Source organism: Rhinatrema bivittatum, chromosome 18, assembly GCF_901001135.1.
Source record: "Rhinatrema bivittatum chromosome 18, aRhiBiv1.1, whole genome shotgun sequence".
NCBI classification, from domain to species: domain Eukaryota; kingdom Metazoa; phylum Chordata; class Amphibia; order Gymnophiona; family Rhinatrematidae; genus Rhinatrema; species Rhinatrema bivittatum.
This window is the reverse complement of record NC_042632.1, coordinates 51,302,281-51,328,841: the sequence shown is the minus strand read 5'-3', so window position 1 is coordinate 51,328,841 and position 26,561 is coordinate 51,302,281. Positions and strand designations below refer to the sequence as shown.

At 43.5% G+C, this 26,561-nt stretch overlaps 1 protein-coding gene across 8 annotated transcripts in view; it reads right to left on the bottom strand.

Moving 5' to 3' along the window:
• ARHGAP26 (Rho GTPase activating protein 26) overlaps positions 1-26,561 on the bottom strand; it is a 357,099-nt gene that overhangs the window by 216,661 nt on the left and 113,877 nt on the right. Inside the window, exon 1 of one of the 8 annotated variants that reach the window (XM_029583881.1) lies at positions 20,511-20,709. The exons of 6 other annotated variants lie outside the window; for them this stretch is intronic. The gene's annotated coding sequence lies outside the window, so the exon portion shown is untranslated. Of the gene's footprint in view, positions 1-20,353; positions 20,452-20,510; positions 20,710-26,561 lie in introns of those variants that run through there. One more of the 8 variants, XM_029583882.1, reaches the window with a different exon arrangement.

The following is a 26,561-nucleotide window of genomic DNA, read 5'->3' as shown; positions in this document are numbered from 1 at the left end:
TAACAGGATACAGTAATTCACTGATGCTTCTTATGAAATAACTAGCAGTGCCAGTCCCATTACCCCGACATGAAGGAAGACTCCCTGAAGCTCAACGTCAGCCTCTGCCGCCACGGGAACTAACAACCCACATGCAAGGGCACTTTAGAAAGCTGATTTACCAGGTCTGATAAAGCTTCAGAATTTACGAGATGGAGGCCATCCCTCCTCCTCCAGGGTCCTTGAACCTTTCCGCAAGGAGTTTACAAACGAGAAACGTTTGCCAAGAAAAAAAAAAGAGGAAAAAAATCAGACAAGCTAAAGATCGCTTAAATTATAGCCAAGATTAGCCACATGGAGTCAATTAAAGGCTCATCCTGACAGCCTGCCTACTAGACGAGCTCAACACCTGGGCAAGCTGGCACCATCTGTGCCTCATCAACAGTGCTACGGCCGCGCGCCAGCTCTCTCATCAGAGCCTGGGCGAGGCTCTGATCCATCGAAAATCTACAGCAGGTAACAGACAAAAAACAAAGCTATCAACCCACTCTGCTAAAGCAGCATGAGCCATCTCAAACCCCACCAAGGCACGCAGGATCCCGCCAGATTCTGACCAGGAAGAGGTGCTCTCGGAGTTTCTTTCTAACCCGCTATAAATGCAAGAAGTTAGGGACTGTTAAATCACGTCGTAGTTTTAATTTTTACAAGCCAACCTGACTTTCATGGTCCATGGAACAAACAAAATCTGTGTGGCATTTCAATCTATTTGGAATTGCAACCAGAAGACTTCCCGCTACTCCAACCCTCTCAGGCTGTTTGGTGGTCTAAGTTCAGTTCCAAATGGATACGACTTAAAACAAAATCATACCAAACCACGACTGCCATGAGGCACTTAACTAGTAGCACTGCTGGTGGGCCCCTCCAGGGCAGGACTGAGACATTGGCAGGTGGGATGCCTGCACCATTGCTCTGCACACTCAGGGGTTCCAGTGGGGTCAAACACATTTAAAAAAAAAAAAAAAAAAAAGCACCAAATTCAGCATGAAAAACCCACAATAAAATAAAAAAATAAATAAATCAATAAGCAAAAAAAAAAAAAAGACTGGCACTTTTTGATCAATGTGTTGTGAACGGCTATTTTTGATTCTTATCCACAGAGGGACCTGGTTAAACTCGCTGCACAACCCTAGTGAGTTTTCAGCCTTAAAAACGACATTACTCTAAGGTCTCCTCCTAATTTTGTTCTAACATTTTTAGTTCGTTCCTCTAGTTTTACAAACTGTAACGGTTTTTAAATTATCTGAAAACTGCCATTAATTTCAAAGTGGCTGTCTGTCTGTCTGTCACAGGAGCTGTCCAGTCCATGGTGCTGAAAAGCAGTGAAATGCACATTAATCAACCCAGGTAGTTTACTAGTCATTATTCTTTTAAATAAAACGTGCACACCTTTTATTATGATTTAAAAACAAGGGGCAACTGTCAATAACTCACACTGTATGCAAAGCACCCGGGCTCGTTAAGCCAATTCTCAAAAAGGGACATAACCCGCATTGTTCCCCTTTAAAATTGAGCAGATGAGAACCCTGAAACCCTAACTGGCTAAGAAAGCCAGTCTGAGCACCAGTGGCCTAAGGCAAATCTACATTCTACCAAGAGTTTATACAACAGAAACCACCTCTGCGAAGAGGAACGCACAGCAGCAACAGCAAAGGAATACCTGCAATCTTAAGCCCCGAATTTTCCCTTTGAAAAGTAGATCCAAGGTGCGTGGGTACGTTGCACCCCGACAGCTTCAAAATTTCCCCCTGAACAATGATTACCCAGATTAAAATGCGAGATAAGATTGGTCTGGCTAGCTAATGTGTAGTAAACTAACACACACTGTCGCCCATTACTGCTTGGTGAACTGTGAGACATTTTAATGGAAAAATGGATTGCTCTAAAAAAAAAAAATTAAAAAAATAAATAAATAAATAATAATAATAATAATAATAATAAATCTGTCAAAATAACAGGACCAAATTGGAGACAAACCGCGTCACCTTTGTGCAAGGAGTTGGCATAAGGTCTACATGCACGGTAAACTCTTGAGAACACTTCCTGAAGGCAGGTACGGACAAGCAAGCTTGTAACTGGAGTGTAAGGCCCCGGAAATGGCATTCAGCAAACACTCTGTTAATGTGTCAAGGCAAGAAAATCACATCTCTGCTCACTAAACCTTTCTGCTGACTGACTGATCATTAACCCTCAAAGGTGTCTGAAGCAACCCACTCCTGGTTGCTTCATAATGATTCCAGACCAAAAAAAATACTTAACCTACAGTGTCATACAAGTCAACCACCTACCCCTTCCACAAAGCATGTTTTGGGTCGGAGATTTTCCTGGTCAACAAACAAGTGCAAGGGAGACTGCATCCCACTTTCTGCTCCTACAGAAATAAGATATCCTCTGCCCTTGTACGCTTTCTTTACTCTCACCTCCCCCCGCTGATGACCATGCAGGGTGAGCCAAAGATCCAGTCGCATCGCCTTTCCACTGGACTAGGCAATGCCGCTTCAGGTCAGGACCGGCTGGGCGTGTAATCCGAACCACGCATGTCCCACACCATTGTGGCCTCTCGCCCTCGGGCCGTTATCCGTCGCTGCCCAAAGCAGAAGGCACCCCGGCCACAGCACCAGCCTGGCTAAATGACGCTCCGAGGCATCATTTGCAGTCTCGGAAAATGATTTCATGATGTCTTCTTGAAAAGCTTCCGCCTGCCAAACAGGGCTGGGACTTCAGAACAAAACAAAACACCTCTGTGGCCATACCTGAGGGTTTCCTTAGAGCAGGGATTCACAACGCCGGCCCTCCAATGCTGCAAGCCGCATAGGTTTTCAGGATTTTCACAGTGCATATGCACGAGATGCATTTGCATGCAACGGATGTGGCACATATAAATGCTTCTCATGAATATTTAGTGCAGACAACCCAACTGGCTAGTGGCAGTCAAGGAATGGAGTTGCCTACTGGCGTACAACAGATATATCTCTATGGATATGCAGAAAAAGATGAGAGAAGGATGAATTGAACAGACGTGGTAACTGTCCTATCAGCCGAAGGCAGTGGTTCTCAGTACCCGGGACACACCTAGTCAGTCAGGATATTCACAATCAATATGCATGAGGAAGAGTTTGCATGCACTGCCTCCACTATACACAAACCTCTCTCATGCACATTCGTTGTAGGTATCCTGAAAAACCAGACTGGCTAGGTGTGTCCCGAGGAGTGGGTTGAGAACTCCTGGCCTAAGGGACTATTTACAGCTAGAGGCGGGTGTTGGCAGGAACCGTTACAGATATTAGTAGAAACAGACGTCAGGTTATACCTCACTTCAAGGAGTTTTTTATTCTTACGGAGGAGCTTGGCCTCAAATAACTGAGCGGAGATTTCTAGATGGCTCCAAAACAAACTTCCTTAGTAAGACAGAGGTAAAAAGATCTGCTCCAGAGTATGAATTGGTTCATCTTCAACTGGAAAATAATTTATATGTCTCTGTGTACATGTGAATATATTACACACACATGCACTTTTTTTTTTAGGGTTGCCAAATGGATCCAGATTCTCTTGACAAGGTGGATCCAGTTCTGATTTTACCCCATTGCATGCAGGGACTTGTAATCCTGTCGGGTGAATCTGGAGCCAATTGGCAACTTTTTTTTTTTTTTTTTTTACACACACTTTACCTTTGAGCAAGATTGTTTTCCAGTCAAAACTTGTACAGGTTATGTTTCAGATGATTGACTTGCATGATCATGTTTAAGTTGATTTTTCCAAAACTATCATTAATTTGATGGTTTCAGCATGTTGTGCATTTAATTTTTAAAAAAGAGAGAAGACTCATTCTAGCTTTCCAAGTTATGATCTCATTTTTGTGTCATGTGGATTTTGTTTGATTGATATGTTCCATTTGGCAAGTTGATTTTTAATTTGTAATTATTTACTTTTTAGTGATTTCTAGTCTGTTTTGTTATTTTTGTATATTGTTGAATAATTTTGTTTTAGTTTATCCTTTCACTGTGTGTTTCTGACAGTCATTCCTTCTGAAAAAAATATATCCATTAATATAAATAAATTATTTATGTACAGATATGAACAGATCCTTTTGATCCCTATTTAAACCTCAAGTTTTTGTTTCTGTATTGCTGGGTGACTTCAAGATCTCAAAAAAAAAAAAAAATGGCTGTAACCATCGGAACTCAATAGAGAAAGCAGCATCCAAGAGCCGGCTTGCAAGCGCAGCCAGGCTGAAGGATTAATACATAATGCAACCAGACAGGTAAATATTTCAGCATACACAGTCTCTCAAAGGCTTAATTCCATCCTGTCAACTAATCCCCATGTTCCTGCCACTTTAAGCATGGGGAAAAGACGAAGCAAGGTGGAACTAGTGGCTCTAAACGTACTCCTCTGAAACAAGCACACCTGATCCAAAAGGTCTCAGACTGACCTGGCTAGGACCTCAGTCACACGACGCAACATTTCAAAAACTTAAAACTTCACCACCACCTCCTGCATGCAGCACTTTCTAGAACTAAATGGAAAGAGAAGAGCAGCAAAAGATCACTAGGACCATCTGCCCATGCTTGCTTCCTGGTAGGAGACCACAGACCTAACTTGATCTGCAGCTTATATACCAGTTGTAATAGAAAAACCATGCCAAGTGATTTACATATAGACATCAACAGCAAAAATAAAAACAAAACTAGTCAAGCAATGCAATGAAAAGAAAACACAATTCAATAAAAAAACCGCTAAAAACATTTCATGACGTAGAGGTAAAGTTATTCGAGTTAGGTGGTCTTTTAGCTTTTATCGAAAAAATGTCCTCTATTTCCCCGAAGCCCGAGAGGCAGACTGGTCCATAGAACTGGCACGACTACGGGTAACTCGAAGATCAAGCTGTTTAAAAGCGGGGACTTTCAACAGCCGCCTTTCTGCAGAACATAGCGAGCGAGGTGGTATCTGTTTAACAAGCTGAGCTGCAAAGACAGATGGGACCCTCCCCCCGAAAGAGCTTTATACTCAAGGGTGAGCAGCTTAAAAAAACACCTCCTTGCACTTCAGGCAGCCAACATAGCTGTTTTGAGACAAGAGCCGTCTGATCCCTAATAGAACAAGAAGCCATTCATCGCGCCAGCTATGAGAACCCTCTCCTGTCTGGGGCACATCAATACCTCACACCCTCCTATCACGCTCTGCTCTCTAGGGTTTCTGCACCCCTGAAGTGGGAGACTGGGCTTTTTATGTTAGAGCCAACCGTCAACTCTTGGCCACTCCGAGATTTCTATGATTGCTCTTCATTTTTCCACTGCATCTGGTGCTCAACCTGTTTACATCTTAATATCACATGCCAAAAAAAAAAAAAAAGACAAACCTAGCCCCACTGCAATAGCACTTTTGTAAACTGGACCCAGGACGGACTCCAGAGGCACTCCACTGGTAGCCTCCTCATCCCTCTTTTTTGAGTGGCTTCATTTATCAACCATTTCTAACCCATTTCTAACCCAGTTTGCCACCTCAGAACTCACCCCTAGGCTGCATCACAAAAATAGTCCTTTCCTTCATGGGAGAGCCAGAAGGCACCGTGATAAGGTAAAGGACAAGAAAGATCAGTCCCAGGGGCTGCACTGACCAACTCTTATTCCCCACCCCCCCATGTACGCACTTTCAAAATTGGCTCATGCAGCTGCCAAAAAAAAAAAAAAAAAGAAAAGAAGAGTGAGAAAAAAAAAAAAAAAAAAAGCGGCACTTGTGAATTACAAGGGCAAACCTCCAAGCCAACACAAAAGAGTCAAAATACAAAAGCAAAAAAGGTCCAAATGTGAAGCAGAGTGCAACGTCCAAACTGTTCTGGCACATCATTAATTCAGAGACAGGATCTGATTGACAAAAGGGTCCTCTCAAAGATACAAAAGACAGCAGACAAACTTGGATAAATCAAGACCTGTGTTCTAGGGCACAATATTTTCTCACAGAGAGGCGCACAGTAATGCTCCTTATTTCGTTCCTGAAACGTAATACATACATTACTTTTCTTGAGAGCTGCTCCTTTTAGAGATCAGTAAACCTGGAAGCATGCGTGAAGGTCATCTTGAACAGCCCCAAATGGTAGCAGCTTCCACGCAAACCGCAAGGAGGAGGAGATTTTAAGAAAGCAGGGCACGGCCGTTGGAAAGGTTTCATTACAATAAGATGTGAGGCTAGCTCCTCCGAGAACGTGGAAAGGAAATCTTGGGAGAAGACCAGAGGCAGGGGACACAGAGAGCCCAGCAACCGGTGCAACCTCGAGAAGAATTTAGTCGATTGGCAGAGGCCTGTCCTCCCCCTTCCATGCTCCATCCCTACAACTGTGCAGGACCGCAGGACTTTAAGGGCATCGACTGGAGCAGAGCCCCCAAAAGGTCCTCATGCCCTGCAAAACATTTGTAACTGAACTTACAAAAAAAAAGAGAGAGTGAGGTGATTATCTTATGAAATGTTGTAAAAAAAAAATAAAATAAAAGATAATATTTTCACCCCGACCCCACCCGCAGCATAAAATTATTGCACCTTTAAACCTCCACTGCAATGTGCAGTTAATAAATATTTCTGACAAGGTTTTAATAGAAAAAAAAGAATAGCAGGAGATAGAGCAAAATACTTAAGTACAGCAGCAGCAATTCCTCAGCAAATTGAGGTTTCTATGGCAGAATTCTCTCACTTTTGCAGCTCCTCTGCTGGGCACCGAGGCTGACTGCATTAATTCGGGGGGGGCTGGATGGCACCAGTAATAACCTGCTTTACTTCCAACGGAGTCGCCGTGAATTGCCCCGTGCCCAGTGAAGCCAACCCTGTAATTCCTCCCCCCCCCCCCCCCCCCCGTGCACATTTGTGGTGGTTGGCGTCTTATAAACATTAGCCACAAACATTCACATGCCTGCTTCCAGCCTAGGACGTCCACGAGTCACCGGAATGGGGATTTAGCAGATTGCCAAGTGGGCTGGATTTATGGTAATGCACCGCACCGTGGCATCACAGGGACCCTGGTAAGATGCACCGGGCGTAGAAGAGCGACAACGTGGCCCAGCTGCACGTGGGCTTCATCTGCGTTTACAAGAGGAAGGCATTGCCAGTACCTTTTTTTTTTTTAAATTTAGTAGTGTCCTAACTCTAAAGCCCAAAGCAATGTATAATCCAACAAAATAAGCTTGCGTAGCTAGCTGCAATGATAAAACCAATACTCTCGTAATAAAATACACATATGGAACTGCAATCCTATGCAATTATTCTAACAAAAACCATAAATCCAGCCTACTTGGCAATCTGCATTGCGATGTACAAAAACGATTATGCAAATAATCTTATCTTTATAGTTCTGCCAGGTTGGCAGATATGGTCAAATGGGCTCGCTGGCTTTTAGCAGAAAAGAACCCCCCCGGTCAGTACCTTCACCGAGTCAGCATTCAAACTCGGCGGTGTGCAAAGAAGCCAAAATGGCTTTCCTCTCCCACGCAAGGGACTTTTACTGAGTGAGCCGACGCTCTGAAGCTTCCTGAAAATAAAGAAGGGCTTAGAATCGGAACTTGTGATTAGCAACAGTGCTTTCAGCTCTGACGGAGTGAATGCTTCTGGGCACTTTCCAGCCTCTCTGCAGCCAAAAAGTGTAACTCTCTCAGAATTTCTTTGGTCTACCTCAGAACCTTGCAAAATACCAACTTAGAACCACGGTCCATGGAAAACCCTCCCCAAAAGCCTTCTGCTGACTCACATCAATGTAGTTTATCAGCCACCCGGGCTGACGATAAAATACATCAGAGTGAAGAGGGACGAGATGAACTTGGCCTGCCACCAAATACCACAGTTGCAATCAGGCTGTTGAGAGGGAAATTTTGTAGGACATTTTTTTTTAGTGAGGCTAGGTTAGAGAGCCAAACATTGTACAATCCTCTGTTACTCACTCGGCACCCAGCAACATCCACTGCAAACATGTTCAGGCACCATGGAAAAATGTTGCAGTGCATTAACAACCGAGGCCTCACAGGTCCCCTCTGCAGACCCCGGCCGGCTCCCACAATCTAACGTAGTGGGTCACCTGATAAAACCTGGTGCACAACCACAGGTAAAGGCAGCCGCGCCAGAGGTACCTGCAGGAGATCTGCAGAAAGGCGAGAACAGAAGAGAACGTTTTTTGAAAACAGCTGGGATCATCCACTCGCACAAGAACCTTTTGGCAGGAAACAATGTACGGAAGTCAATAAATGAGAATTACACCGATCCCCTACCTTCCCCCCCATAAAAATAAAAGCTACAACGCCTCCAAATCATTGCTTTCCTGGGTTATGTTTCCTGCTAGTTTTTAGTAACTGCTTCCTGTTGGAGAACCAACTGTAACCCATACATAAACTGCAAGTCAACTTTAAGAAGCCCTTTCTATGAATCCTAGAAGCGGATGACTAGAATCGTTTAACACGTAATCACTTGGAAACAATCCCCACCTAAGAACAAGAGAGATGCTGCTGCCCAATGTACAGGAGAGAAGAGAGTCCAGGAATTAAAAACATTTCTTTATAAAACTATTTTCACTAATCGCTGTCAATACCGAATGGTAAGAAAACATTTTTGGAACCTCAGAAGGGAAATCTCATTAACCACAAGTGCAGACTTTAAGCCAGCATTTCCCAAGCCCAAGGCACACCTACATTAATAAATATGTCGTGTGCCGCACCATGGAGCAGGCAATCCGGTCACCCAGTCTCAGTTCCAGATTTCAAAATGAAACGGAGAGAGGGGGGGGTAGAGACACACGTGAGCCCATTACTACAGACTGCTTTTCCTCTATACGCAAGCCTAAGAGAAGGGAGAAGGACCAGGTCTCCGGGATGCGGCCGGCCAGCTGCCAGAATGAGTCAGGGTCAAAGCTCAGTGCACGCTCGGACTTGGCTCGCTCGGGTCTGGACAAACCCAGAAGAGGAAGACGAGGAGGTGCCGCTATCCATTAATTAATCGAGCTCTAGGGCTTGTGGCACAGCTAGGAAGAGGCGACATGCTTCCACGTCTTCTCGGAAAGGTGCTCCTACATTTGTTTAAAGAGCCACAGCTTGTTGCTGTGAGGTGCTGAGAGCAGAGCTCAGGGGTTGGGTCTGGATCTGGGCGTTAGGCAGTGTTGACTTTTGTGGCACGCCTGATCAGGCCAGAATGTACACTGGTTGGGAAAAACTCTGCTTTAGTCTCTCAAAAGAGCTGGGATGCCCACCCTCAGGGCCATCACTTAGGAGGGGAAGGTGGTGCCCTGATAGACGGGGGCGGTGTGGAGATGGTATCTGGGAACAGAGCTATTATCGTTGCCTACTTGGTGGAGCTACAGAGAAGGGATGGAACACCCCCTGCTGTTTCAGCGCGGGGTGTTAAATGCTCTAGCAAGAGCTCTATCCATTTGAAAATCAAAGTCCATGACCATACATGCCCTTAAAGATGCCCATCCTTGTACAGTATCCCAAAAAAAAAAAATCATGCGCGAGACCCCTTTCCTGGCTGGTGTGGAACAGCGTTGCTAGGACTGAAATGAGCAAGCATTCCACAGGCGCCTGGAATCAGAAACTGGAGACCAAAAGGAATTCAGTGAATAAACCAGTAAAGAGCAGCACTGGCTCTGTGCAACAAGCCAAGGAAGAAGATACATTAAAGGCATCTTCACAAAGACTTACTAGATGTTTCTTAACGTATGAATTTAAGACGCATCCAAAGCCCATCCTTAATCCAGGTGTTCACCGTCAGGCGGGGTTAACTGGGTCAGTAACTGATGCTTAAACTCAGATATTTAAGCGCTGCATAAAATCAGACTTTGATGTTTGTCAAATTTCGGTACAATAAGTAATAAACTAAACTAATTCAGGATCCACCAAACCCCTCCCAATGGTCGTTGTCCATATTTTGGGAAGGATTATGGCTTGCAAGCTGGGATCGTGATTTTCTTGCCCATCGTTATTACCAATGAAGTAAAAACGGGTATCCGAAAATGCAGATATTAAAAAGACGGGGAAGGGGGGGGGGTGCAGATGAGGAAGTCCCACTCTGTCTAATCTTTTTTTTGTTTTGTTTGGTGGTGTGTGGTGGTGGGGGAGGGGGGGTGCAGATGAGGAAGTCCCACTCTGTCTAATCTTTTTTTTTTTTGTTTGTTTTGTTTGTTTGGTGGTGTTGGGGGGGACGGGACCACCAGACAGGGTTTGAGTCTCTCACTAAACATAAAAAGGACAAAGTTCTTTCCTAGCCACGTTCAAATCTTTGGCTACGGCAGTGCCAGCATTCTAGGGCCGTTTTCTGGTGAAACGAAAGCCCTCCCCTGTAGCAGCAGGGCCGGTGCTTCCATTACGCAAATTACGCGGTCGCACACAGCGACCAAATTTTGGGGGTGGCAAAATCCCACCGGCGCAAGTTCCGGAAGGCTGCTGTGCCAGATCCAATCCCGTCAAAGAAGGGAGCGGTGTGCTGGAACGGACGCCAACAGGAAAGATGGCGGAGGGAGGGGCATGAGCGAAGGTTCGCCTAGGACACCAAATACCCTTATACCTACCCTGCAGGGCAGTACAGTGCAGCAGTTAAGTACTAACAGGCTCCTGGAGTGCTGGCTCGAGACTTCAAAAGTCTAACGATGAATAAAAACAGTTTTCTAGCACCAGGACAAATGCCCGCCTGGGCAGAACTTTCCTGGCCCCCCTGGTCACAGTCATCCCAATCTTGGCACAATATCCTTTGCAATCTATTAATATTGAGCTCACATTACTTAAAATAAATTGGTCCACTCTCAGTCCAAACCAGACACTTCAAAATACATTTTTCAAGTTTGTTTCTGGAAATAGTACAAAAATTATACCATTTTTTCCAAGTTAAAAATAAGGAAAAAAAGTTTCCTTTTCTATATGGAAAAATGTTATTCTTGGCTTTCAAGAGTCCAGAAACTGAACTTAGAGGAGCAAAGAGAGAGACTGATAAGAAAGAAGAATTATTTTTGTCCTAAAATTTGTTCCTCGCTCTCCTGCTGGCTCCTAAGCCTTATTGGTGTTTACTTTCATAAAGCAAATAAGGCACTGTTCATATGCATAATAGCATGCAAAGTATACAAGTGCATAACACTCCAAAGAGTTTGCCTACACATTTTAATTCTAAAATGTAGGAATGGCAGCTTGAAGCTGGTTTAATCACTCACAAAAGGTTAGCAGGGGTAGGTAGAGTCCATCCTCAGTCTGTCCTATGGGGACCTGGAAGCAGAACTCTACACATGGCTGGCGTCAATATGGAAATGGCAGGCAAAGTTTGAAAAAGCAATATGCCCCTATTCCTTAGGAATAACCCTGCAGGTTTATGTACTTTCTCCAAAAATCCATGGAAACGCCATACTTTACAGTACCCCAATTAATATTCTGTTGATGTAATCATCTACAATAGTTTCTCCAACTAAAAAAAAGTTTTTAATCCTATAGATGTTACTGCACTGTTTCAGGATACTTTACTATACTGAGTTCTTGCGATAAAGCATCAGTCTCTTTTTTTTTTTTTTTCCTTTTCCTCGGCCTAGTAGTTTCCTCCTGCTCCTTTGGGCTTGCAGCTAAGCTCCAACCAGAAACCCAGCCTCTGCTGAGCTGTGGCACCACTGAGTCTCTTTAGTCACAATTACTCAGGGTTTATTAAATACCGTATGTAAACTATGCAGATTCCTGCATTAGAAAAAAAACGTGCATATACCAAAACACGCGTGTATACTTTCGGGGCCGCGGTATTTTATGAATCGTGCAGCTTGCAAATTTGGATATTAGATTTAATTATTTGCTCAAGGCAAGTTACAATTCAGGCATTAGTATTTCCCTGCCCAAGACGACTTAACTCTAAGCTGCACCCGAGGCGACGGAGGGTGAACTGAGTTGTACAAGGTCACAAGGCGCATGTTTATTATTCATTTTTATTTCTATTTAACTTCGTTCATTCATTCATTCATTTATTTTATACTCCGCCTTTTGGGACCCTTCAAAGTAGATTACATTAAGGTACTACTATATTTTTTTTAAAGATGCTTTTTTTTTTTATTTTATTACGTTTTTCCATTTACATCAAAAATGAAAAATAAGAATAATGTTGGTTATGCCGAGATGCTTTTATGTAACTATTGTATTTAATGATTTTTGAAATTTTAAAATGTTTCAGTTTGCTGTGCGTGTGATTTTGTGTGAATTATGAATCTAACAGTGTTATCCGCACAGAACAATAATTTTGGAGGATGCACAATATAAAAATTTTAAATAAAATAAAAAATATAAACTGTGGAAAATGCTAAGCGTTGAGTGATTATTTTGTTGGCTTTGGTGCGCATCAGAAACCAATGTACACCAAAGCATTGCTTCTTGTTTTTTGTTTTTATTGCGCTTAATAAACCATGTAAATAAATAAATAAATAAATGCCATCGGTTTTTCCCTATTTCCAGAAGGCTTACAATGAGGAAGGATAACTTTCCAAACTACTTGCGGAAGAGCGTTTATGTGCATAAGTGGACATGCGGAGATTTACCCTTCACAGATATTATAAACTGTGTGGCGGGAGCTCCAGGGTTTTCTAAAATACCACGTAGTTCTGCACTGAACGTGCACGCGTGCACCTCAGTACACACAAGGATTTACCGTGTTAGGAATGCACAGACTTTCTCTGCTTATTTAAAAAAAAATATGCAAGTAAAATATACATGTATAAAGCCCTGGTTTACATGCAGAGGTAAGTACATTTTAAAATCTGCACGTGTACTTGAAATCACCAGTTTGCCGATAAATCTACCAGTTCACCCAGTCTGTCTGAAGTTATCCTAGACCCCTAGAACTTCACCCTGACCACCCTCTCCCCACACAGTTTACGCAGACTTCCCAACCAAAAATAGCAGACCAGTCCAATTTCACGTACCCAAACCAATTATCAGGTGTAAAACTGTGTGAACAAGTTGGCTAATAGATTTGTATACATTTTTTATAAAAACAGCATGCATGTGAATACAGGCTACTTACGCACATATATGCTAATTTTCCACACGTAACCCCTTTAAAAACGTAGTCATAAATTTGTACCTGAGACAATAGAGAGTGAAGGGTCTTGCCCAAGTTCACAAGGAGTATCAGCAGGATTTGAACCCTGGTTTACCTGGTTCTCAGCCCACTTGCACTAACCATTAGGCTATTCCACTGTGGGAGAAGCAGGATTCAAAGCTTGGCTTCCCTGGTTTACCGCCCACTGCTTTAACCACTAGGCTACTCCTCCAGGCATAACCTTAAGGTGCACCTATTTACACGGTAACGAGTAGAGTCCTGCACGCTACTGAAAATTACCCTCCTCGTGTCTCCCTATTTACGTGTGCTAGCATGACAACCACATCACCGCAATAACTAAAGCCAGACTCTATACTCGATACTGGAATATTCCATGAAAACTTAACGCAACTTGAAAAACATGAGGCTTAATGGGATAGATAAATAATTAACACACACTGCAGTATATGAACACAAGAGGAACAGGAGTTAGGCTGCGAGTGAATATAGGGGAAGCTTCAAATGAGATACAAATAGGACCGCCAATGTTCTGTACATAGAATCATAAGGCGGCATGCCTCAAACCATAACAGTATCTATCCACTCAGTCTTTTCTTTATGGGCGATGCTAACATTTCTGCAGGGGTGAAAATATCATTTTTTAGCTGGGACATCACTAAAAGGCCTGCAGAGACAAGAGGAATTAATGAAGTCATGCATTCCTCTGTGAAACATAGACTTTCTATTCAATGAGGAATATAGATTATGATTGTTATAAAAATTATAAAAGAGAAAAGAAAACAGGGAATGGAAAGAAACTTCAAAATTAAACAAGTATGAAATTTTACAAATGTTACCCATTATGTATTCAAAAAACAAGTCATGGGATTGGAACCAGCCCGTTCACTTCAGCAAACTCTATAATGTAAACCACATGCCGGTAGACGTCGCTTCCTACAAAGCATGACAGGCTCCCAACAAGGGAGTAAGATGATGCAGGCCTCCCCTTTCATCAAATTTGTTTCAATTATGGACAGCTTCATGGGGCCCAAAACTTGAAAAGAGGTGGATGATCGAATGACTCAAAAAAACAAAACAAACAAAAAAAAAACCCAAACAACTCAGTAATGCCACAGTGATGTCCTTATTTAACTTTCTCAAAACGCACTTAAAACTGGCTTGAAACCAGTTACAAAAGCACATTTAGGATGGCAGAGAACAATTGATTTGTTAATGTTAAATTACTTTGAGTTTGAGTTCCATTGGTGAAAAGGGTAATTATGAGAACTGTTGATCCAACCCCCCCCTTACCCGCCCAAATAAAAAAAGGTTCACCCCATCAACTACAGCCAGCCATAGTGATCACATATTGTTTGTCTGCCACTCCCCACCTTCGTCTTGCAAAAAAAGACACAACATTGAATGGTTGTGGTTCTCTTCTCCTTTACAACAACCAGTCAAGGTCTGCTGGTGTCCTAGCAACGACTACAAAGGGCTTGGCCATGAGGATGTAATGCTTTCAATATTTTGCTAAATTCCTTTACCCCTGCAGTTGATTCTCTATGGACACCATATGCAGGAAAAATCTATAGGCCAACCCCCTCCCAAATCCCAACTCATGAGAGAAGAAAACGGCAAGCTTCTCTTTCAGCTGCAAACCAGCAAAAGGTTTGTTTTGGGAAGGCGGGATGGGGTTTGCTAGGAGTGGACCTTGCCCAAACCAGAGAGTCAAACTGAATTAACCTCAATAGAGGAGCCTGCATCAAACGCTCAATTAAAATTAAGCTATTAGGGCAAAGGACCAGTCAATTTCTGCAGAAAATCTGCAAATAATTAAGGGAAAGATCTTTTTTCAGGCCAGTTTAAACTGAGACTTTCAAATGAAATTTCCATAGAAGAAATACTGACACAGCAAAAAAAAAGCTGCATTTGTAGTATGAGAGTGAAGATTTTAAGAGGCAGGGAAACAAGATATTTTCTTTATTCATTGTGATCTTCCAACTATTAATTAAAAAACAAAAATCTGTTCAAGTACGTATTGCTCCCTTTATTTTCACCTTATCTCCTATCTAGATAACATTAGCCAAAGCTTGCCCAAGGTGTGATGGGCCTTGGTAAATGGAATGGGGCTCTTAGAAAGGTTCTGTGGGGGCATGAATTTGGCCTCTACTTTTGAGGTTGAGTGATGTATCATCAGGGCAGAGGTTTGTTAAAGGGAAGGTATATCGGTAAGTGGTGTTCTGCGGGAGAACCTCTAGAGGGGTGAATACATAAGGAGGTCTCTTCCCTCTTTGCCTGGAAGCATTGGTTGCGTTGATGTGAAACTAGGGTGGGGGGAGTCTCTCTCTCTCTCGCTCTCTTTCCTTGCAGCACTGGCCAGTTCCAGCAGGCCCATAGCTCCAAGAGATGCAGAACAGACTCCTGGGCGGGGTTATGGAGCCACCTGGGAGGAATCGTGGATTCCATCCGGTGACCAGCAAGAAGGCGTAAAAAGGATCTGTGAGTACTGGATGCTATCTTTCTTGAAAAGGATGGCCTAAGGGTTAAGTCCCGATGCTCATGAGAGGAAGTGTGTTTTGTTGTTGATACTAATGCTGTAACAAACCTGTGTTTTTATGAGTTTTACTCCGACTGCTGGGATCCCCAGATTTGTAAAATAAAAAAAAGGTTTTGTTTGACGATACCCTTTGCTGGCAGACCCTCCTTTTTCCCATGGCGTGGGTTTGATAGAGGCCACCATCAGTTTTGTAAAGAGGCGTTTGGTAGAGCCTTCTCTGTCCCGTAAGGTATATTCAGCCCTCACCTCTGAGCCAATCTGCTTCATCACTTTTGGTTTTGAACCCACAAAGAGACTGGTGCTCAGCTTACAAGGGATTCAGACCCTTACATTGGTTTATGTTTTTCCTGGATGAGTTCCTGTTTCCATGTCCCCTCTCCCCCCCCCCCCCCCCCCCCCAAATACAATCACAACTCAAGTAGCATCCCTGGAAGAGGAGGCACTGAGGGAGGGAGTTTTAAGGATAAATGGACATAAAGTATTCTTGAATAGTTCATTCCAAATTATTCTGTATCAGGAGCTCCCACTCTTTAATAAAAAAAAGAGATGAGTTGAAATATGCGCGAGGCATTTTAATATGAATGAGAAAAGTGTAATGGGAATTTATCCGGGAAGTTCTTGAAATAAATGATGGAACTATACTGAATTTCTTGAAAATCTGGACATGTTTAATGTATGGAAATATTTGTAAGTTAACTCTTGAGGAGAAATTACCCAGATCTGATTTTGTCCATGGTGACAAATATCATTTCTATGCATAATTCTTGAATGCTGACTGTCTGAAGCCAGGCAAAAATCTAATTACACTCCTAAATTAAAAAACTGATGGAGGGAGAAGAATGGTCTCCAATATGTACATTAATGCAAAGAATACTTATCGGACAACTAGACCAACCTTATCATGCCCAAAACCAACAACAATACCACTTTAGGAAACTAAACAGAGCACTACCTGAACGTTCCACACCTTTCCATAAATGCAGCCATAAATGCATACATTGTATACGTTTACTTATAGGCAAGCCTTAGAACCTGCACAGCACCAGGTGCGACTTGTGATTCTATTCTGAACCCCATAATCCACACACAGACGCCATGAGATCCAACGAATGCAACACCAGCCATAGGGCCACGTGACTACGCAGTGCACGTCTGCTGAAGAGGAGCAGCAAGCTCACAAAGTTTTTGGCACATGGACATTTTCCCCCCTTTCTAGAAGCTGCAAGTTGAGCCATTTCAAAACTGTGCAAGCACAAATGACTTGTGAGCGTTTTGCACGAAACCTAAATCTGGCCTTGGGATTTACCTGGGTAACTAAGCAGTTATTTAGGTAAATTCCTAAAGCTTAAAAATGCACACACCCCCTCCCCTTCCCCATGTATCACTGCTTGCTGCATGAATTTTCCCGGTACTATACGGTACAATCCCATGCCGTGTTTCATGCACGGGTCACTTTGAACAAATCTACGGCAGCAGCAATGCATAGCATACCGCAGATAGTGTGTGGGGCAGACTGGTAACCCGCCCTGCATTCATGGAACTTGATGCTAGATGTCACCGGCCAAGCTGCTGTATGAAATCATCCAAATTACCAAGACCACACACCTAATCATCTAGATCAGGAAACCTCAACAGGGAAAGAGGATCCAGCTCCTGTCTCAGGATTCCCAGTAGCCACCATGTTAGCAGGGACACGCTCAGACCCAACCTGTCTCAGTCTGCTGACATTTGCAGTCCAGATTTTTCTTTTTTAAAAGGAAAAATTTCAAGATACAATTTCCCTAACACGACTGGTAAGGGAATTACTAGTATTAAAAATACAGAACTGGTTCAGGCTTCAGGACCTATTGGAAGCTGGGAAGGGATCAAACAGTTTAAAGATTCAATGTTTTGACCCTAGTCCTGCCTTTTAGATGTTAGGCCTGATGATATTTTCATTGAAGATTTCAAAGTCTACATCCATCAACATGACCCAACAATATTAGGCAAAAAATACAAGTGTGAACGTGTAGGCAGTCCATCAAATGAAATGTATCACATTCCACCCTTCACACGCCCTGCACTTAGAACGTGCATTACATGGTTCATTTTTGTTTTCCTACTGAAATCTTTTTCATGGGATGAGGCAAACGAAAAGGAAAAGAAATGGAGGATTTTCCCTTCTAAGGTTAACAAAAGGTCGTCATCACGTTGCGAGAAAAGTTCCAGGGTTCACTTCCTATGAATTCCTCCACTGATGATGTGTTAATTTTCCTCCATCCTAAAAGAGCAACAGAAGTAAAGATGTGGATGTTTGCTTTCTTTAGTTTTTCGTCTCCCAGGAGAAATCTTATAAAAATAAGCTGAAGAAAGGCTGTTCCAGCAGAGACTGTGAAACTCGAGCCCTCTAAAATCATAGGACAATAATAAATCTCTATCACCCGGGTAATAAAATCTTCTGCGAGACCAGCACTGTGATTGCTCGGCATGCCTTGCTATTAAATTACGAAACTGTCAGATGTTATTCCTTTCTTACAAGTATGAGAGCCTGTTTATGACAAAAATCATAGAGTTACAAGTGAAAATTCCATAACAATGAAGGTCAACAAACAAGCTGTAGGTGAAAAATTAAATATCCAAAGTTAACATATCTTGTATGTTAGAGGAACCTCACTGCATTATTCCAAACACAAAACAAAAAAAGACTACGAAATTCTTCACTGGCGACTTGCTCAAGGTCATGGATATGGGATTAGAATACGTGTCACAAGATTTCAGAGCTCTGTGCTCACCTCTAAGTAGTCCAAAACCACCACACCAATATTTCACACCATGAACAAGGTAGCTGTTACTTCTGGTTGGAAGGAACACCAATTTATAACCAGCAAGAGGTCTGGAAACCATTAAAAGGACAACTCCAGTTCTAAAATTAAATTAGGCTCATCGCCCACCAAGACTAAACAAATCTCCCAGCTGGAAAGTAAGTTTCAGATGCAAGCATTTATTGAGTTATACTAAGGGCTTCTGTTCTTAGATGTTAATACTTTGTAGATTTAGGTGTTTATTTTCCACTTGAATTAAATACATAGATTTGTGGAGCTGAGGAGTTGTCGGTGTGTAAAAGGAACAAACTCAGTTAAGGAACAAGGCAGACAAGAGGAGGGGTTTTTCTGTGTTTATCTAATAGACTTTTTTGTGCAAAGGTGGTTTTTTAGTTAAAACCAAAAAAAATTCACAAGCCCTAGTTATAATGCCTTAAAAAATGACCTGTTTCAAGTCTGAAGATGCATCCATCATCATGTGCTGGGAGCAGTGAAGCAATAACACTGGTCTACAGCCAAAATGCTTCCGAAATGAATGTAGCTGAATGGACATAATGCTTTAAAATTTGTTGACTGGCTTTAGTTTTCAGTGATGCAGAGCATAACACCGATAGTATGTAGTACCAGCTAGTAACCTGCCCTGCATTCATAGTACTGATACTAGAAGTCATCAGCCACGCTGCTGTATGAAATCATCAAAGACCACACACGCCTAATCATCTAGATCTACTGGGTCTGTAATATGCAACCTTTGACTTGGGAATTGCAGAGGATAAGGGAGTTAAGAAGGCAAAAAATTATGCAACCACAAATACACGAAAAGACCTAAGTTTACAATTTATGATTAAAACTCCATGCAATACACAAATGTAAACTATAACAACTTAAATATCATGGAAACAGTAGCCAATCAGGTGATTTAATTGTCATATTTGAATTTAGCACATCAACATCAACTATTCATGCTCTCAGTAACATGGCAAATCACTGTCCGGTTGTGCTACTGGGCACGAGGTAATTGTGTCATATACAGCAGGAAGAGACCATTTTAAGATTCGTGCACGTCTGAAGCTATGGCACTTGAAATGTACTATCCATTCATACAGGCACATCAATTCAATTGTAGAAGCTGTTTAATTTAATTCTGAAACAAGAGGTCAAATCACTTCAAAAAAGGCCTTAGCTCTAGGGTAGGTTTTCGGCGGTGGCTGGATGACAGCAGACATTATTCTACAAGCCACATCAACACTGCTCTGTGCCAATAGCGTCCTGGCCAATCACTTGCCCGGGGTGAGACGGACCAGAAGTAAGGAATATTCTGTGAGTAAATAATCACAGGGACAGGCAAACTGTAAGGGAGTCCAGAAGTGACATGCATCATTTGTGAAAAACAGAACAAAAACAACCTTCTCTCCTTTCAAGCCATGTAATCATAGCACTTCTTCAATACCATTAGCTCAGAGATAGACGAGCCCATTTTGGGAAAGAATTGCTCATATGAACAGACGACTGGCAGCAGATATTTGCAGGCCAAGTTGCTATCACTGAAAATGATAATTTACAAAGCCATTGATAAATAGCGATTTACCTGGGAAAACTGGCCATCTGATAAACACCCTTCCTCACTCTGACTAAAAGTACATTGTGGGACAGATAATATCCACACACATATCTAGCTGAGACTGTTTGTATCCCAGTCAATAAATCAATCCAGATTCACCAGGGAGAGAATATGGAATTTTATTGTGCTACGCTATAATTCACAATGAACTGCAACTCCACGAGAGATGGCTTAGACTTGGTTAGTTCACAGCTACCAATCACTCTGGATTTAGGAAATGCCTGTGTCACCGGTACCAGAATAAGAAGCAACCCACACCTGCATTACAAAACTAACTGCCCAGCATAAAAAGTAATAAACTGGCCCAGGCCTTACGTGTGCATCCAGGAAGGAGCGTGCAGTGTCTGGCAGCCTTTCGGCAGCGGTCCGACTGTCTGGTCCAAGATCCACTCTGGGGCTGGCAGCACTTGCTGCTAACTACCTCCGCAGCTTAACTGGAAACAGTTCCACAATGTCCATAAACATTTCTTACCAGTCCTGGGAAGGCAGTGGGCTTTCTGCAAGGAACGGCTGGCAGACACAGCTTTGCAGGCTAGTCTTGCTTGCAACACAGTGCAGACGGGCACGGACCACTTGAGATGTACTAACGTGACATTCAGAAACCCTGAAGCCACACAGACCAGGATTTTAACAAAGGTCCAGCAGGAAAGATCCTGTCCTCTCTCTACAGTCTGTCGTGTCTCCTGGGTCAGATGTGAATGCCCACTGTCTCCCAAAAATGAGCATTGATTGGCTACGCCGCCGTTCACGGGTTCATCATTGGTGGATGATTAAAACTGGTTTTCTCCCTAGCAGCTGATTCACGTGATGGTGGATGTGTCGAACAGTATGTGCTGCTTAACTGGAAACAATGTCTGAGAAGGCCACTGCAGCCTCAACAAGCTGGTGTCCAGCTAGCCATGTCAGCTAGTTTAAACAATGCCCTGTTCATGAAACAATAGCGGTTTTTATCTCATACACTGCTGAAACAGCCATTTTTAGTTTCGACCATTTTGTTCAAGGACACAAAGTTCCTACAAGGGTGATCTGGGTTAGGCCCTACAACGCACAGTTTTCCCGTTGCGCATGCATTTTTAGCTGGACTGCAAAGAGGCATCCCTCGGGACAGGTTTAGGTCAGGGGATGCAAACAACAGATTGGACTAAGGGCTGGTTGAGGGTTCAGGTCTTCCACTTCCCTGGCTGGGCAGAGCCAAAGGCGCTAAGAAGGCAGCATTCATAGCATTTGGGGCGTAGAGCGTCATAGTCGGTGTGCAACGGTGACACCTAGTGGCCGAGTTCAGGGCCTTACGACTGCACGTTCTGGAAGGAGTCCTGAATCGCCCGGACCAGGCCCATCACTCCAACAATCAGATATAAAATAGGGCAGGAAAACTCCCCGAGTATTTGTGAATGAAGGCTCCTGGTGCCAGATCCCAGCCTCGATTCCAACTGAGCTGAAGGAAAACAATAAAAGAGAATGGACCAATAACACTGCTTGGAAGGTCATCCTAAGGCTGCAATTGCATTTTACGACTTTCCATCTTGGGTTCATAAACTTTTTACAGCTCCCCCCCCCCCGCAGATGATTTCTGACATATGAATCAATTCTGCAAGCAGTAAAACTAAAAACAAATCATACCCGAAGCAAAATTGAAAAGCAATCCAATCAGGCACCACAATGCTCACCGCCAAGACATTATTCGAGTCGTTTTAAAACGAGATGTGCAGGGCAATATTTACACTGGCTGCAGTACCGCAAACAAGTGCCAAAATGATACCTGAGGCCTCCGAGACAATATTTCTTTTATTACCCTGCTGGCACCAGACGATGTTTTCAAGATCTCAGCGAAGCCGCTAAAGTTATACCCTCACCTGCCCGGGAGGTTTACCGGACTTGAGGGTTCCTCGCAGCAGAAGGGATCAAATCCCAGGAGCCCTCGTCCTCTGGAAGATAAATCACTCAACCTTCATTCCCCAGGGCCGAGCACCAGCTGCTTATGTTGCAAGGGATCCAATTGCGGGTTCCACACCCTGTCCACACCATGAACGGGGGCCAGCCCATTAATTCAGCGCCAGCACCATACACTAAGGTAGTAAAGACTCGTTTACGTCCAATGCTCCCCCCCCCCCCTTTCCCTTTGGTCATCTGGAGCTGTGCATGACCCCAGCATGGAAAGTAAAGAGCTCCCAACTGTGGAGGACCAAATCACATTGGTGGGGGGGGGGGGGGGGGGGGGAGTTCCTGCGCTTCTTAAGGCCTCTTTAAAACCTTATGAAGGTGGCGTTGTGTACAGAATCCCATCCCCTAGAGGTACACAGGTACCCTCACAGAGATCCTAAAGGAGGAGAAGGAGAAGGGGGTAGCGGAAGGCGAGGCAGGCGTGTTGCAGGCTTCTTCCAAGCTGGAGAGGAAGGAGAAGAAACATGGGCCTTCCCTCTGCAGGTGGAGAAGAGAACAAGGAGTCCCTTGTCCTGGGTTCAAGGAGTTACTGTTTGATGGTCCGGAGAAGTCTGTGGGATCATCAGGCCAAAGGAGGCCTTCAAGGGCTTGGAAGTTTTCTTTGAGACCTGGGATTTTTTGGGTTCGAGTGACTTTACTCTTCCTGATTTTTGTACTAAATTTCCCTACCTTTTTTTTTGTTACCTGCCATTAGATACTACAACAATAAACTCTTGCCTTTAAAGGACCCTCATGCTTGGTGTGGCTATGGTTTTATTTTAATTAATCAGGTTAACTATCTCTAGGGGTCTAGGAATGGAATTGCTCCTCCCCCCGCCCTCAAACTGGAAGAATTCCCAAGCTTGCAGCAAGTTTGCCTGAAGCCAGCAATGCTCAAAGACAGCCCCTAGTGCACATACAGGGAAGACCCTGAAACGGTAGAGAGTTATTGTTCAGTCAGGGGAAAATACCTCTTCCTAGGCAGCCAATAAGATCCAGAGCCAAGACAAACCATAGTTCATTGACACCAGGTGACCAGGGTTCTCTCTGCTGCCAATGATAATGATGGAAGCGGCTCTTTGAGAAACACAGACGACATCCAGTGATAAGGGCAACACGGTGTGCTCATGACTGCTTGCATGCCATGCGTCACGCTTGAGTTGCGCTCTCCTCCCTCTCTTGCCCTGCTACTTTTCTTCATGCCTGGCCCATACATGCTGGAATTCTGTCACAATTTTAGCTCATTCTACCTACACCGAAAGTCTCTTCCAGGCATCCACCACCCTCTCAGCAAAAAAATGTGCTACCTCACATTTTGTGCAGTAGCAAAACAAACAGTGATTTATTTATTTATTCTGAGCTGAAGAAGAGTGTATTAGCTCTCGAAAACCTGTCAAGAAATGTATTGTTAGACCAATGAAAAGGTATCACCTTCATTACTGTGCATTTTTTTTTTTAAATTTGCTAACCTGTTTATTCATTAAGTCATAAGAGTTACTCATGTTGCTCCATTTCTAACACTGAAGACAGCCTGCTGACATCGCTGTGCTGCTGGTCATAGTCAAGAATGGGGCTGTTGCACACGGACCAAAAGAGGGACCTTGGAGTAATGGTGTCTAGCGATCTGAAGACGGCGAAGCAATGTGACAGGGCGATAGCTAAAGCCAGAAGAATGCTGAGCTGCATAGAGAGAGGAATAACCAGTAAGAAAAAGGAGGTGGTAATGCCCTTGTACAGGTCCTTGGTGAGGCCTCACCTGGAGTACTGTGTTCAGTTCTGGAGACCGTATCTCTGAAGGGACAGAGACAGGATGGAGGCTGTCCAAACTAGAGCGACCAAAATGGACGGGGGTCTCCAATAAATGACATGAGGAGAGGCTGAATGATCTGAATATGTACACCCTGGAGGAGAGAAGGTGCAGGGGAGATACGATACAGACCTTTAGATACCTGAAAGGTTTTAATGATTCGCATTCGATAAACCTTCTCCACTGGAAAGAAATCAGTAGAACTAGGGGTCACGAAATGAAACACCGGGGAGGACGACTAAGAACAAAAGTCAGGAAATATTTCTTCACGGAGAGGGTGGTGGATGCCTGGAATGTCCTTCCAGAGGAGGCGGTGAAGACAAAAACGGTGAAAGAGTTCAAAGGGGCGTGGGATAAACACTGTGGATCCCTAAAGGCTAGAGGATGGAAGTGAGGAAAAGAACACATGGGGGTAACTCACTGGTGTGGTGGTTACTACCCTTAACCAATAAACCTTCATACTGTTGTTGCAACTCATTATTGCTCTCTGCTTTAGCAGCAGGGGGAAAAGAGGTAAAGGGGAATTCGTTTCAGACAGCAACCGACAAGATCATGAATTTTACAGTCTGGGAAAACAATTAAGCTTGGGGGTAACTTGCTGATGCAGCTGTTGCTACCCTTAACCAACAAGCCTTATGCTTGTGATGTAACTCCAACATTGCTCTCTGCTTCAACGGCAAGAGATATCAGGGACCTGGACTCAGACAGAAACCAGCAAGGGCCCTGACTTTATCGGTTTGGGAAATAAGTATGGGGGGTAACTTGCAAGACACGGCAGTTGCCACTCCCTGGTGATACCATCATGAGTGAGACCTGTATGGCGCGGTCGGTACTGCCGTGGCTTGCTGGGCAGACTGGATGGACCATTTGGTCCTTTTCTGCCGCCATTTCTATTTCTATGTTAAGAAGCTGGATATTTTCTCTGAGTCCATTCACAACCTGCTTACGTCTAAAGGTCTTTGCCAAGCCAAAGGTACAAGGGCATTTTCATGCAGCTGGGCAATAAGGTGCCTTACGCCTTGAACATCCCCTATGAACGATAGAATAATTCACTCCTACAAAAAGATTCTTTGAATTCTCTTGCACTCTTAAGAAGAGGAGAGGGATTGAGTCTCCTGTCCTGGTGTCTTCTGTGCCCCCCCCCCCCCAGGGGACGGTCGGGATCTCAAGTCACGTGCAAGTCACAAAAGAGAGGGCCGATAGCAAAAGGACAGAAACTTACCAAAAAACCAAATGCCCTCCGTAAATCCTCAGATCCGCCTCCTATGCACACAGGGCCCGCAGTCCTTTAGCTGCTCCCGGATCTACTTCTGTACAGGCAGGCAAAAGCCCAGCGGTACGGGGGAACAGCCGTGCATACAAAGATGACCTGCTCGAGTATTTATCATGCTGGCTATAGCTTATTTGCCTCTTTTTGGGGGCAGTTTTGCTTGTTTTATTATTATGTACCTTGTTTGACTGTGAATAAATAAATATATTTAATATAAACAGCTATGCAAGCTCTAGCAGGCTAGGGGGCTAACTGTGGGAAGGACAGAAAAAGAAATAATTTCTGCTGATTATTAACTTCAAATATGCATTTTATTGCTGCTATAAAAAGGTATCCACTGCCAAGTATTCTACAGAGGAAAAAAAAAAAGCACATTACTACGTGAAAATCCTGTCAATTAGGAAATCGCAGAGGTAATAAAAAAAGTGTCCTGAAATGAAAGACATTACTTGGAAATGTCAGACAATTTTCTTTATAAATCGTGGCTGCACCATACTTGACAACGTCCAGCTCCGGATGGGCAGAAGATATCCGTGCATCACTTGTCTGCCGTCCTCACTAGTAGCCGACTGTTGACAATGAATGCCGAATTGTCCAAGGAGTACTTACTCAGGATTGGCAGAAGAGAAATGAATCCCATAAACTACAGTTCATAACACAGGTGACAGAAGACCGCTTCTCACAACTAGTGCTGCTAACCAGCGCAGTGCATGCTGGGAGCTCTCTCTACACACCTTGGGATCAAATTTCCTTACGCGAATGACAGCCTCCTCGTAAACGTTTTCTGATCCAACAGTTTTTCCTCCAGAAAATTCTGATTCTTTACAAAATGTGTCTAACTTTCCTGCAGCTCGAAGACAAGAAGAAAGGCTGAGCAGATGAATCGTTTGGCGTCCATTTGAAAGGCACTAATCCCTGCTTACTAACACACACACACACACACACACACGCAAGAGCACCACAAATTCTGGATGGACGTCAGTAAAGGCAGACCTGGACCAGAACTTATTGAGATGCCATACATGTAGCTGTTATTCTCTAGTTAAATATTTAGAAGCCAATTCAAAGTATCTGCACAATGAAGACTCTTCACATTTTTCATTGACCATGAAGTTAGCAAGTAACACATTTAAGACTAATCAGAGAAAATTCTTTTTCACTCAACACACAATAAAGCTCTGGAATTTGTTGCCAGAGGAGGTGGTTAGTGCAGTTAGTGTTGCTGGGTTCAAAAAAGGTTTGGATAAGTTCTTGGAGGAGAAGTCCATTAATGGCTATTGAACAATTATTCTTAGGGAATAGCCACTGCTATTAATTGCATCAGTAGCATAGGATCTTCTTAGTGTTTGGATAATTGCTGGGTTCTTGTGGCCTGGTTTTGGCATCTGTTGGAAATAGGATGCTGGGCTTGATGGACCCTTGGTCTGACCCAGCATGGCAATTTCTTATGTTCTTATGGCCTTTTTGACACAAAGCCAAGTCTCTATAAACCTGAAATAAAAAATCAAAACATGCCTTGTCTTAAA